The sequence below is a fragment of the Macaca fascicularis genome, chromosome 18 (genome assembly GCF_037993035.2).
Source record: "Macaca fascicularis isolate 582-1 chromosome 18, T2T-MFA8v1.1".
NCBI lineage: Eukaryota > Metazoa > Chordata > Mammalia > Primates > Cercopithecidae > Macaca > Macaca fascicularis.
In genome coordinates this window covers 76,434,863-76,449,906 of record NC_088392.1, presented here as the reverse complement: position 1 = coordinate 76,449,906, position 15,044 = coordinate 76,434,863, and the positions used below count along the sequence as shown (strand labels likewise).

General features: G+C 36.7%; 1 protein-coding gene and 1 non-coding gene across 18 annotated transcripts in view; both read right to left on the bottom strand.

The window, feature by feature from the left end:
* Positions 1 to 15,044, bottom strand: part of PTPRM (protein tyrosine phosphatase receptor type M) — an 847,035-nt gene that overhangs the window by 404,345 nt on the left and 427,646 nt on the right. The gene's annotated exons all lie outside the window — the stretch shown is intronic.
* LOC123570140 (small nucleolar RNA U3) lies at positions 5,447 to 5,659 on the bottom strand. Its single transcript, XR_006694135.1, has one exon. It is a non-coding gene; the product is annotated as a small nucleolar RNA U3 (small nucleolar RNA).

Genomic DNA, 15,044 nt, shown 5'->3' with positions numbered 1-15,044 from the left:
AGACATTTCCGGTTTGCTTGAAAATGCTATTTTCACTAAACATTTTAGAAATGGTGCTGTCTTTCCTAGGTGCCTGCAATGTTCCACCCATTTATCGCCACCACCATTCTTCATAGGCCAAGAAGTCATTTGCTATGTTCCAAATTGAGTAGTTTATTCAAGTGCCTGCCACTGCTGGAAAGAATGTGAACAGGTTTTTGGAAAAGCACGTAAATGTTAGCAATTGTAAAAGCTACTTTCTTGACTTCCTATGAAAGAATATTTAGCCTGCACTGCCATTCAGAACTGATTTTCTTCTCTTTTCTTGGGACTTCATGATATATGGTGTGAAACGGATGCGGCAGTCACCATAAGGTGTAACTCTGTGTTTCTATCAAATACAAAAAAGGTAGGTTTAAAGATGCCACTTTAGACCAATGTCCATGAACATAAATATTTATTCCTAAGGGTCCTATTGCTAGCTTGATTTTAGATGTGCTCATCTCTTTGCTTAACTAAGCAACTCTCTACAACATCAACAATTATCTTGGCATGAAAATATGAATCGAGGCTGGGCCCCCAAGTGAGAACTCTGTTATTCAAATACAACTGTAGAAATCCAAACATATTATTTTATATTGGCACATAGTAAGATTATACATCAAAAGAGGGGAATAAACAAATTGATATGATTAATATCAGACACACGTCACTTTAATAAATGTATCTGCTGACAGTTTATCTAACTGTGGACTTTTGCCTAAATAAGGCATCATATTCAACTATCTACAATTTAAATGTAAATTCCTGGCATTCATGATTCTGATGGTTGATTTTATGTGTCAGGTTCACAAGGTGAGAGGCAGCCTAGACATCTGGTGAAGAACGTTTCTGGTGAGGGTGTTTCTGGGTGTTTCATACCTGCGTCAGGTTCCTGAGCAAAGCAGACTGCCTTCCCTAATGCAGGCGGGCCTTGTCCAACAGGTTGAAGGCTGAATACAACAAAAAGACTGGTAATTCCCCTTGCCTGACCGCTTCTGAACTGGGACATTGTTTTTTTTCTTTTTGTTTTCCTGGCCTTCAGGCATGAACTGAAATATTGGCTCTTCCTGGGTCTTGAGCCTGCTGCCTTTACAACCGGAACCACACCAGCACAGGCTCTTCTGGTCTCCACTTGGCCAACTGCAGATCTTGGGACTTGTCAGCCTCCATACGTGGGCCAAATCCTTATCATAAATCTTTGTGTGTGTGCACACACATATCATATTGGTTCTGTTTCTCCGGAGAACCCTAGTACAATAATTTTCCCACATTTGAGCATCCGTCTATCTTGGAACCTTCTCTGTTACTACTCTTTCAAAACAAATGCTCAATTAGAATCAACATATTATATTAGGTTGGTACAAAAGTGGTTGCAAAAAAATTTTTGCCATTGTCAAAAGTCACAATTACGTTTGCACCAACTTAACACTATCTCCTAAACAATTGAAAGTCCCTCCTGCAAACTGCCATCAGTACTGTCTTCTGTGCCTAGCATCCCATCCCACTTGCCTCTGCTCAGAGAGGGATTGTAGCTTCTTTCTGGAAAGCCCAGCTCAAGGTTTGCTTTCTCAAAGGACTCATCCCAATAGCCTAGCCTATATTGATACTATCATCTATATCATTGACTTGACTCTTATGGTAAATACTGGTTATATACCAGGTTCTCAAATAACATTGTCTCACTCCATGTCATCTGGTTATAACACTGATGAGAAAAATATGTCAATTTCCAGCCAGTGCCACTGTCCGTGTGGAGTTCGTACATTCTCCCCATGTCTGTGAAGGTTTTCTCCAGGTACTTTGGTTTCCTAACACATCCCAAAGACGTGCATGACAGGTTAATGGGATTCTCTCAAGTGTCCCAGTGTAAGTGAGTGTGGGGCTATGTAAGTGCACTCTGCAATGGAAGGACATCCTGTCCAGGGCTGATTCCCACCTGTGTCCTGAGCTGCCAATATAGGCTCTGACTACCTGTGACGCTAAGCAGGAATAAGCAGGTTGGAAAGTGAATGAATACAAATAATAAAAATTCATAAAGTGTACAATAATTATCCAAATGCACAATAAATAATGTTGTACAGGTCAGGCATAGAGGCTCACGTCCGTAATCCCAGCAGTTTGGGAGGCCGAGGCAGGCAGATCACTTGACGCCAGGAGTTCGAGCTCAGCCTGACCAGCATGGCAAAATCCTGTCTCTATTAAAAATACAAAAATTAGCCAAGTGTGGTGGCACATGCCTGTAATCCCAGCTACACAGGAGGCTGAGGCATGAGAATCACTTAAACCCGGGTGGTGGAGGTTGCAGTTAGCTGAGATTGTGCCACTGCACTCCAGCCTGGGCAACACAGCGAGATTATCTCAGAAAACCATTTTTTAAAAATGGTGTATAAAAGTACTTGGGGAGCCTGCCATATTTGTAATTTTTTTCACTATATATTCTTTCTATGTTTAAAATATGTAATGCTTCTTTCCTATTAGTCCACAAACATCTTCATGGGGAATAAAGGCAGTACTTTTAATAGTGTCATGTTTTAATTTTTAAAAATTGATACATACAAATTTCACATATTTGTGGAGCACACGTGATATTTTGATGTATACAATGTATAACAATCAAATCAGGGTAATTGGGGCTTCCATTGCCTCAAACATTTCTCATTTCTTTGTGCTGAGAACATTCCAAATCTTCTCTTGCAGCTATTTTGAAATATACAATAAATTATTGATAACTATAGTCATCCTACTATGATATTGAATACTAGAACTTATTCCTTCACGCTAACTGTATTTTTGTACCCATTAACAACCTCTTTTCATCCCTCCAACCCCTTACCCTTCCCAGCCTCTGGTAACCACCATTCTACTCTCTAACTCCACGAGATCAACTTTTTTAGCTCCAACATATGAGTAGAACCTGTAGCATCTGTGATTCTGTGCCTGCCCTGCTTAATTTAACATAATGTCCTCCAGGCTCATTCATGTTGCTTCAAATGACAAAACTTCATTTTTTTAATGGTGGAATAATATTCTTTTATGTATATACACTATATTTTAGTTATCCATTCATCCATTGATGAACACTGGCTTGACTCCGTATCTTCACTATTGTAAATAGAACTGCAATAAATATGAGAGTGCAGATCTCCCTTCACTGATTTCCTTTCTTTTGCAACATACCCAAATACCCAGCAGTGGGATTGCTGGATTATACAGTAGCTCTATTTTTAGTTTTTGAGGCACCTCTATATTGCTTTCCATAATGGCTACACTAATTTACATTCCCACCAACACTGGCATAAGAGTTCTCCTTTCTCTGCATCCTTGCCAGTATCTGCTATATTTTTCTTTGGATAATAGACACATTAACTGTGATGAAAAGTTACCTCACTGTGGTTTCGATCTGTACTTCTCTAATGATTGGTAATGTTCAGCATTTTTTTTCGTACATCTGTTGGCCATTTGTATGTCTGCTTTTGAGAAATGTCCACTTAGGTCATTTGCTCATTTTTCAATCAGATTTTTGTTATTGTTGAGTGCCACATATATTCTAGCTATTAATCCCTACTTATCCAATGGATAGATTGCAAATAATTTCTCCAATTCTGTAGGTTGTCTCTTCACTTTCTTGTCTCCTTTGCTGTGCAGCTTTTTAAAAAAATCTGAATTGTCTATTTTTGCTTTGGTTTCCTGTGTTTTCGTTAACAAAAAATATTTGTCCAGACCAACGATGTACCAAAGGAATTCTCCTACAAAACGTGTTTTCTTTTAGTAGTTTTATAGTTTCAGTCTTAGATTTCTAAGTCTTTACACCATTTTGATTTGAGTTTTATATTTGGTGACAGGGGTCTAGTTTTATTATTCTGCATGCAGAGATCCAGTTTTCTTAGCACTATTTATTGAAGAGACTGTCATCTCCCTATTGCATGCTCTTGAAGCCTTTATCAAAAATGAGTTGACTATAAATATGTAGATTTACTAACGGGTTCTCTTCTGTTCCATTGGCCTATGTGTCTGTTTTTATGCAGCACCATGCTGTTTTGCTTACTACAGTTTTGCAGTATATTTTCAAATCAGGTAGTGTGATGCCTCTAGCCTTGTTCTTTTTGCTAAGATTGCTTTGGTTATTCAGGGTTTTCTGTGGTTCCATATGAATATCAGGATTGTTTTTGTATTTCTGTGAACAATGTCATTTGTATTTTGTTAGGGATTGCAATGAATCTATGGATTGCTTTAAGGTAATACAGGCATTTTAAGAATATTATTTAACAATTCTAATCCATACACATGTAATCTCTTTTCAGTTTTTGGTGTTTTCAGTTTCCTTCATTAGTGTTTTAGAGGTTTTGCTGTAGAAAACTTTCATTTATTTAAATTTATCTCTAGGTATTTTTTTTTTTTTGGTAACTACTATAAATGTGATAGCTTTCTTGATTTCATTTTCAGATTGTTTGCTATTTATGTATAGAAATACTACTGACTTTTGTTATGTTGATATTGTGCCCTGCATCATTACTGAAATTGATTACACATTCTAAGAGCTTTTTAATAGTTTTTAAGGTATTTCTAAATATAAGATCATGTCATCTGCAAACAAGAACAATCTGACTTCTTCCTTTCCAATTTGGAGATTTTATTTTTTTCTCTAGCTTGATTTCTCTGGCCATGACTTCCACTACTATGTTGAATGAAAGTGGTGAAAGTGGGCATCCTTGTCTTGTTCCGGATTTTAGAGGAAAACCTTCAAATTATTCCCTGTTCGGTATGTTAGCCGTATGTCATATATTGCCTTTATCATTTTGAGGTAGGTGCAAGTTTGTTGAGAGACTTTATCATGAGGAAATATTAAATTTTATCAAAAGCTTTCTCTGCACCTATAGAGATGATCATATGACTTTTGTCTTTTACACTATTGATGTAGTGTATCACATTCATTGATTTGTGTATGTTGAACCATCCTTGTATCCCTGGGATAAATCTCACTTGATCATGGTGTATTTTTTTTTTTTTAAAGAAAGAGAAAAAAAGGAAAAAAAAGAGTAAATGGATAATTTCAAACATGCTTTACCTACCAAAAAAAAAAAAAAAAAAACGCTTTTGTCTCTTCACCAGCAAACCCTTTTACAAAACCTTGAAGAGAACAAAACACGGTAGACTAAGCAATAATGAACTTTCCGAAAACACTACATAGTAAAAACCTTCAGAAGCCCAGAAAAACCAAGGAATACTGGAATTAGAAAAACCATTTTTGAGAGCCATGTGACAGACCAAGCAGCCCATCCCACAAGGATTCCTTCAGCAAGCAAAGAACAAAGGAAAAAACCTCTCACTTGACATGTTCTCAAAACAATTTGCCTGCTAAATGCTAAAGCTACCACCCTCATGTACAACAAAAACACTGTTCTTAGTACACAACAATAAAATGGGAAGCACCCAGACTGCATGCTCTCCATCTTACTCTCCCAGAGGAAGACAAGAACAATCATCTATGGCACATGGCAGCTGCAGTGAAGCAATACCAAGAGCCAGCTTCACGCACAGGAGAGAACACTGGGCATCCTCATGGTTTCCAGTGCTCTACCCATTCAGAGAAACTTCTCTGGTAATGAACTATAGAAATCATCCCTGAAAGTATCGTCTTTGTAACTTTTTAATGTGCTGTTGGATTTATGATGTTAATATTTTGCTGGGGATTTTTATACTTATGTTCATCATGATGATGCCTGTAGTTGTCTTATTTGTTAAATCTTTGTCTCGTTTTCGTATCAGGGCTATGCTTGCCTATTACAATGAGTTAGGAAGAATTCTCTCTTCAAATTTTTGGAATAATTGTAGAAGAATCGGTCTCAATTCTAATTTATAAATTTGGTAGAATTCAGCAGTAAAGCCATCTGATACTGGGCTTTTCTTTGTTGGGAGGCTTTTTATTACTGATTCAATCTCATTGCTAATTACTGGTCTGTATAGATTTTCTATTTCTTACTGGTTCTATCTTGGTTGATTATATGTGTCCAGGAATCTGTTGTTGTTTAGTTGTTCCTAATAGTTTCTAATGATTATTTCTATTTCTGTGGTATCAATTGTAATGTCTCCTTTTTGTTCTAGTTTTTTGGGTCTTTTCTGTTTTTCTCTTGGTCTAGCTAAAGGTTTATCTATTTTGTTTATCTTTTCTGAAAACCAATTTTTCATTTTGTTAATCTCTGTTAGTCTCTATTTTTGTCTCCATTTCATTTAATTCTGCTCTGATATTTATTTCTTTCCTTGTACTAATTTTTTATTTGGTTTGTTCTTGCTTTTCTTGGTTTCTTGAGGTGCATCATTAGGTTATTTGAAATCTTTCTACTTTTTGATGTAGGTATTTACTATAAACTTCCCTCTTAGAACTGCTTTTGCTAAATCTTATAGGTTTTGGTATATTGTCTTTCCATTTTCATTTGTTTCAATTTTTTTATTTCCTTCTTCACTTCTTCATTAACTCAATGATCATTCAGGAGCATATTATTTAATTTCTATATATTTGTCCAGGTTCCAACATTTCTCTTGTTACTGATTTGTAGTTTTATTCCATTGTATTCTGATAAAATGCTTGAAGTGATTTTGACTTTTTTATATTTATTGAAGTACGTTTTGTTGCCTAACATGTGGTGTAACCTGGAGAAAATTCCATGTGCTGATGAGAAGAAGGTGTATACTGCAATTGTTGGATGAAAGGTTCTGTAATGTCTGCTAGGTTCATGTGGTCCGTAGGGTAGTTTAAGTCCAATATTTCTTTGTTGATTTTCTGTCTAGTTTATTTATCTAATGCTGCAAGCAAGTTTGGTGTTGAAGTCCCCAACTACGATTGTAATGGAGTCTATCTGTTCCATTAGTGCTAATGATATTCGTTTTATATATCTGGTGCACCAGTGTTGGGGGTGTGTGTGTGTGTATTTATATCCTCTTGCTGAATTGATCCCTTCAAAATTATATAGTGACTTTGTCTCTTTTTATGTTTTTTGACTTAAAGTTCTAGTTTGTCTGACATAAGTATAGTAACTAGTGCAGACTTTTGGTTTCTTTTCGCATAAATTATTTTTTCCCATCTCTTCACCTTCAATCTATATGTCTTTATAGGTGAGGTCAGTTTCTTGAAGGCAGAATATGGTTGGGTCTTGCTATATTATATATTTTTATGCATTCAGTGAGTCTATATCTTTTACTTGGGAGATTTAAACTGTTTATATGCAAGGTTGTTATTAATAGGTGAGAACTTATTCCTGTCATTTTCTTCATTGTCTTTTGTTTTGTAAACCCTTTATTAATTTCTTCCTCTCTGATGTGTATCTTTGAGATCTGGTAGTTTTCTGCAGTAATAACATTTCATCCCTTTCTATTTCTCATATACGTATCCGCTCTTTCAGTAAGTTTCATATTTTAGTGTGTTTTCATGGTGACGGAGAGCATCCTTTCACTTCCAGATGTAGGTCTCTCTTAAGCATTTCTCATATAGCCAGTCTAGGGTGACAAATCCCATCGGTTTTTGTTTGTCTATGAAACACTTTATATCTTCTTACGTTCTGAAGGACACTTTTGGTGAATATAGTATTCTTCACCAGGAGTTTTTTTCTTTCTTTCAGTACTTTGAATATATCACTCAATTTTCTCCTGACCTATATGGTTTCTGCTGAGAAATCTGCTGTTAATCTGATGGGAATTCCCTTATATGTGACTTGATGCTTTTTCTTTAACTTTTGACAGTTTAACTATAATGTGCTCAGAGAGGAAACTTTTGAGTTAAGTATACTCAGAAATCTTTAAGCTTCCTATATTTGGATGTCTACATCTCTTTTAAGATTTAAGAAATTTTTATTTATTATTCCAGGTTTAATAGGCTTTTCTATGCTTTTTTCTATCTCTTCACCTCTGGCATTCACAATATTTGTATGTTTGTTCACTTGATGATGTTCTATATGCCATTTAGGCTTTCTTTTTAAAACTCTTTTCTTCATTCATTTATGTCTGGGTTATTTCAAAAGGCCTATCTTTAAGTTCAGTAATTCTTTCTTCTGCTTGATCTAATCCATTGTTGAAGGTCTCAACTGTATTTTTATTTCATTCATTAAATTCTTCAGTGCCAGGAATCCTTTTTTATGATATGTCATTAATGTTTTTTTTAATTGTGTGGTGGTAGGATGGTAGGAGATGCTCATAATAACTTTGTTTGTAAGTATGTATTCTTTGATTTAACCCACCACCACTACTACTACTACTACTACTGCCATCATTCACCGATTCACCAAAAACTGGATAAATAATTGTCTTCCTTGTTTTTATTAATGTTTCTCACATTTACACATAGCTCACATTTGTTTCAATATTTAATATTACAAGGTTTTGGGGTCTTTATTTTGAAGGTTGGTGATGTTTTCTTGACCAGAAATATCACACAGTAACTTAACTCATTTATATTAATTAGTCTATGGTAAAATTGGTTTTGATATACAATGTTTCCCTTGAAGTAATAGTTTCCCAGAACCTATCAATGACAATAAGTTAGGACTTCCTGTACTGTACTACCAGTTTTCTGTGTGTGTGTGAATGTTTTTCTCAAATAAACTGCAAGTTCATGCACAACTCTTTGTTGCTCCTGGTCCCTGGATCTACTGTCTACCCACCTGTATGTGTTTACTGATGATGATGACAAGAAAGATATTTAGAGGTATCAGCAAATGAAAAGTTTGACTTCTCACTTCTGCCATTTAAGTGTAGAAAGGAAGTACTTGTGAAGTTCAAAGAAGCACTGAGTGAAACAACAATGCTTTGACACTTTATCAATTCCTGTGGATAAATCTTCTCTAATGAAGCAACTATTTGACTGTAGTAAGAAGAGTTTCCATTGCCTCCATGCTCAATGAAGTGAATGATTCAGGCAGATAGTTAAAAAAAAATTATACTTTTGTAGTCAAAATATCTTGTTAAACAAGATCATACCCAGAACTCCAAAAGACAAAACAGTTTTTAGTGCAGGTGCTCTGGTGGGAGCAGGAATGAGGTTGTAATAACTCCCTCTCCTACCCACTCAGGGCACGGTACTGAGGAAAATACACATCGGTTTTAAGCAAAGTAGCTCTTGTTCCTTAAAGGAGTCACAGATTCTTTTTCTTTTTGCCTAACTTTCTTTCCCTTATCATACATCTTTTTCCAGAGGCTGGTCGATGGTTTAAAAAGCTTTTCCTATGCCCTAGAAACATCATATTGGATAAATACCTCTAGAGACTTTGTTAATCTCCTGAGAATCTGAAACATCATCCATGTATCTCATGATGGGTTATTTCCTACATAATTCCCATAAGTTTTGGGCTTCCTACTCACATCCCATAACTTATGGGCCTTTATAGCATTCACTGCTCTTTTTTTTTCTGGGAATCAGAAACTATGTGGACAATCAGCAAAACTCTTTGTGTCAGTTACTAATGAGAACAAGCTCTCCTGGTTCAGGCAGCTAAGATTTTATTAGTTTAAAACTAAACCAAACCTAAGATGCTCACAAAGTTGCTAGATTGGGTTGCTACTAAAAATATAAATCTGCTTGGTGCAGCTGGTTCCTTTCATTCTGGAAAATTATTTGCTGCAAGGATGTTAATGAAATTAGACCCTGCAATTCTATTATGTGCTACTGCCTTGCAAACCAATATTTCTGTTTTACTTTACTACTTCTGAAGATTGCCTTTGATTTGCCTCTGTTCTTTGCTATCTCATCTCCCTCCATTCCTCCCTTCTTTCAGCTTTCCTTCTCTCTCTCCCTTCTTTTCTTTACAGTCATAAGTCATTTTCTAGTCACAAATAATAATAATTCCATTGACATTACTGGTAAGGTCACTACAATCCGCAGGTGGTTAAAGGCATGGTGTCCCTTAAATAAAAACAACCACTACATCCCCTATTTTGCATTACTTCTCACTTTAGCACAGCTATCAACATAAATCATATTTAACAGTGAGTGAGGTGTAAAGTATTTGTAAAGAGAATTTTCTTAAAATTTCCCCAATGCTCTCATGAAATCCTTCTTAAGGTCATGGAAGATGCAGAAAAGCAAATTAAGAACCTCATTCATGGTTTCTTCATTCTCAAGAATATATTGCTATTAACTGTAAGAATACAAATTCACTGATTCCACTGAATTACACTCAATTATACTGGGTCAGTAAGCTTAAAGCAAACCAGAAGCTTAATCTGAATCATTTTCACAAGGCCTCCATTAGCTACAGCAATCATTCATGTAAGAAACCATTACTACACCCTGTCGCCTACAAAACCTGGCACATTGAGACAAGCTTCCTGCAATCCACCCATCCCCCGTCCCCCAGGCCCTGCCATCATTTATAAACAGAGCACTGGGCTGACATTAACATAGTCTATCCTTGAAAAAAAAAAAACAACATTTAAAAAGGCAGCATGAATGGAGAAGGCACTTCTCTGTCTCAGTGATCAGTGTAGACTGTCTACATGTAAACCCTCTGTTTAAGTCTCAAGGGCAGAAGGCTAAGAGCTTCATCTCCATGAATCAATGCCAATCAGCATTGCCATCCTTTTGGGAAGAACTCCTGAATCATAAAAATAACCTAGTTGAGGCTTTTAACCCTAAAAGATTTTGGCTGAATATTGAATAATTTTTATATTCATATTTTTAATATTTCTAAGTAGTTATCACTCAAAAATACTATCAATGAAACCATTTAGTACACAGCAAGCTATCTGTGACATTGTCCAAAGTAAGTCAACATTGTCTCATCTTATTAAGAGAATATAATCTAAAATAAACTAGCTGTAATGAAGGATCAGGAGAATCAAACCTCAGAACACGCTTAGCACACACACAAACACACAGGATTTTTCACAATGCAAAAATACAGAGGCATTGGTGCATTTTGCATGACAGTTAGTGTTAGGATAGATGGAAAGAGTAAATGTTCAGAAAATACCAGGAGTGGCCAGGGTGCAGTGGCTCATGCCTGTAATCCCAGCACTTTGGGAGGCTGAGGCCAGTGAATCACACGAGGCCAGGAGTTCAAGACTAGCCTGGCCAACATGGTGAAACTCTGTCTCTACTAAAAATACAAAAATTAGCCAGGCGTGGTGGTGCATGCTTGTAATCCCAGCTACTCGGAAGGGGAGACACAAGAATCACATGAACCCGGGAGGTGGAGGTTGCAGTGAGCCGAGATCGTGCCACTGCACTCCAGCCTGGGTAACAGAGAAAGACTCTGCCTCAAAAGAAAAAAAAGGAAGAAGAACAAAGAAAATGTCAGGAGAAAACATCATCCTGAGAAAAGAGAAAGTTTTGAAGAGCTTCACAAAAGAAGAGAGTGAAGGTGAGGCCTGTGAGAGATGAAGTGAGGAGTATGAGAGTAGATGGTGGCCAGTGAATAATACAGGAATGGTTCTCCTACTCTGGAAACTTATAGAAAGTGTGTGGAAGTAAATGAATTCAAGATGAAAAATGTTAACCACAAGTTTTAAAAAAATGTTAACCAAGAAGAATTGGCTATGCTAGAAAAACTGAAGTCAACAAAGGGACAGGAGGTTACCTAGCAGGATGAAGTGAATAAATCCCATATGCATAGTGGGTGGACAGGAATCCTGCAGCTTCTTGCTTGGAAGTAAGAACATACAGAAGTGCTTCTTATTATGCTTACATGTCCTGCTCAAGGAGTCATGGCTAAATTTTAATTAGTGTTAAGAAATAAACATTAGCATGCATTGTAAATAAAGTACTATATGTTAGGATGAACCAAGATGGGCAGTTTGGGGCCAATAATAGCAGAATGGAAGCAAAGTGAGCATAAATTTCAGTGGAACCCACAAGCCCCCGGCACACTGCCCATGGTTTGGTACAGTAATGCCAGTTACTAGAAGTCATTTAATTTTTCCTGTTATTTTGCTTGTAACTAGGACATTTTGAAAAAATGTTAGCCACACCCATCAACATTGCTGCTCTCTCAGGTTTGTGTCAGTGGTAATTATGATAAACTTAATAGCCACATAAACAAATACAGAGTGAACTTACAACTTATCTATGACCAGCAAGTATTAATTATGTATTACTAATAATGAGCAATACGTACTTAAATAAAGGTACTATATTCTCTAACCTTAGCAATAGTTGTTTGCTCTGTAGATAATTTTCCCCATTCTTACATTGAACTTGATCTCCAATGTGACATTTTCTGGGGCCTAAATCTAACTTGTATCAAAAGCCCTTAGAAATCGAACAGATACTGTACATGAATGTTCACAGCAGCATTATTCAAAATAACCAAAAGGTGGAAGCAACCAAAATGCCCATCAACAGGAGAAAGAATAAACAAAATGTGGTCTATCCATCCAATGGAATATGAATCAGCCACCAAAAGTAAGGAAATTTTAATATATGCTACCAACATGAATGGATCTTGAAAATATCTTGCTTGATGAAATAAGTCAGACATGTGGAAAACCACGGTATGATTCTACTTGTATGAGATACCTAGAATACACATATTCACAGAGAAAGAAAATAGAATAAAAGTTGTCTGGGACTAGGTGGAGGAGAGAAGTGGAGGCAGTCATTTAAGTACAGGGCTTTAGTAAGGGATGATACCAATGTTTTGGATATAGATCGTGGTGACAGTTACACAATACTGTGAATGCATTTAATGGCACTGAATTGTACATTTACAACGACTAAACTGATAAATATTTTTATGTATACTTTATTACAATAAAAAATTTTAAAGTCCTTTACATTTATTTTAATCAAAACTAGAAAGGGCCTACTTTTAAAACCACAAACTAATAAAAGGATTATGTTTATTGTACCAAAAATTTTAGATCATTGAAAGCGTCTCTAAATCATTTACATTTTCTTTTTGGTTTGGTTTTTTTGAGATAAGTTCTAGTTCAGAATTTGAAATGAACATAACAGATCCCCTTGCTCTGTCACCCAAGCTGGAATGCAGTGGCATGACCAAAGCTCACAGCAGCCTCAATCTCCCAGGCTCAAGCGATCTTCCTGTCTTCGCATCCTGCGTAACTGGGAGGAGAGGCGTGTGTCACCAAGTCTAGTTAATTTTTGTTTTTTGTTTTTTGGTTTTTTTTTTTGTAGACACAGGGTCTCACTATGTTGCCCAGGCTGGTCCTGAACTCCTGGGCTCAAGTGATCCTCCTGCCTCCCCTCTTAAAGTGCTGGGATTACAGGTATGAGCCACTGTGCCTGTCATCATTTACATTTTCAAATACCTATTTGTGAAGACATCAAGAAAGAATGAAAAGTCTCTGTTTACTTAAAACTCCAAAATAAATCCATGAGAATTGTGAACAAAAGTGAATCATAATGTTGACTCTGAAAAAATGGTTTTAATCTTTAATAGGTTTTTAAAACAAGATGTGATTTAACGGGTGTTAAATCTACTTTACTTTTTATGAGTTTTCTAAGCAAGAGAAAATAGAAATGAAAGCACCTCCCAGGTTAATTTAAGCATCAGCCCCAGCTGTGCCCTGGAGTCTAGGGGTCCCCATTCCCCATCCTCTATCCCTGTAAGAATAACTGAGACCTGTTTGCTGTAGGTTTGTTTCCACTCACCACAGATTGTGGACCTAGTGGAATGACAGGGAGCCTGCCGAGAAACATTTATGACCAATCTTCCCCCAATCACTGATTCTCATGTCTGTTATACGTTAAGTATTCTGAAGCAAGACCTTATGTTATTAATAATTTAAAAACAATTAAAGATAATAAATATTTCTCCACTTGCTCCCTTACTGGTGGCTTAGCCAGCTTCAACCCACTAACATCATCATAACCAAGTCAACCTTCCTCTAAGAATAATCATTCTAAAACAACATCTAAACACAACTGAACAAGGATTTACATAAACTTTTACACTTGTGTCTCAAGAGACCTACTGTGGGGAGTAGAGGATGAAAGACAGATTTTTGGAGGACAGTTACAGCTTGAAAGCATTGTGTCTGACAGTCCCCATGCTGGGGTTACCAGCTGAATAAATTTTCTAGGGCTGCCATAACCAAGTACCTTAGACTGAGTGGCTTAAACAGTAAGCACATTTTCTACAGTTCTGGAAGCTGGAAGCCCAAGATCAAGACATTGGCAGGGTAACTTTCTTCTGGGATCTATCTCCTTGGCTTGCTGATGTCGTCTCCCTGCGTCCTCTCATGGTCTTCTCTCGGTACAATGCCTGTATCCTAATCTCCTCTTCTTACAAAGACACCATTCATAATAGATTATTACATTTTAAGTTAATTATCCTCTTAAAGACCCTATCCAAATATAGTCACCATCTAAAATACTGGGGTTAGGACTTCAGCATATGAATCAGGGAGGAACACAAATTCAGTCCGAAACATCAACTCAGACCTCCATTATAAATTAGTGTCTATAAAGATAGTTTCCAATTTTTAAAACATTTGCTAAATGTAGGCCATTTTGGTTCACAATTTTGCCCTGCACTTGCAAATGGATGTTGTGTTACTCTAGCACCAGGTGTTACGGCTGAACCTCTCACAGACCATGACACCTTCATTCACTGGCCTTGGCTGGGGATGTGCATGCACTATTCTCCACGTCAGGGCACAGGCTTCCAATCCCCACCAAAACAATGCTAGCTCGTTCTGGCACCAAGAGGCAATGGGAAACACTGCCCTGGCAACAGCTGGCAATCGCAGATTTGAATAAGTTCTACTGTGTTTCTATGTATTGCTCTAAGAATGGACCAGAACCACAGAGTAGAAAATATTCCTAGGTGACCAGGTACATAAAAGTAAGGAATCTGTTTTTCTCTTTCCTGAGAAAATGAAACACATTTCAAAACCCTGTAAAAGGCTTTGATTCGTGTATGCATTCGTCTGAGCTAAGCTGCTTTAAACCCTGTTACTCAGTACTGAGGACTTGAACTATAGGGGATCTGTTATCATATTCATTTCAAATTCTGATAAGTTCTCCAGAATTTTTCTAAAATGTTTTTAGTCCATCTGTTTGAGCACGGGGCCTT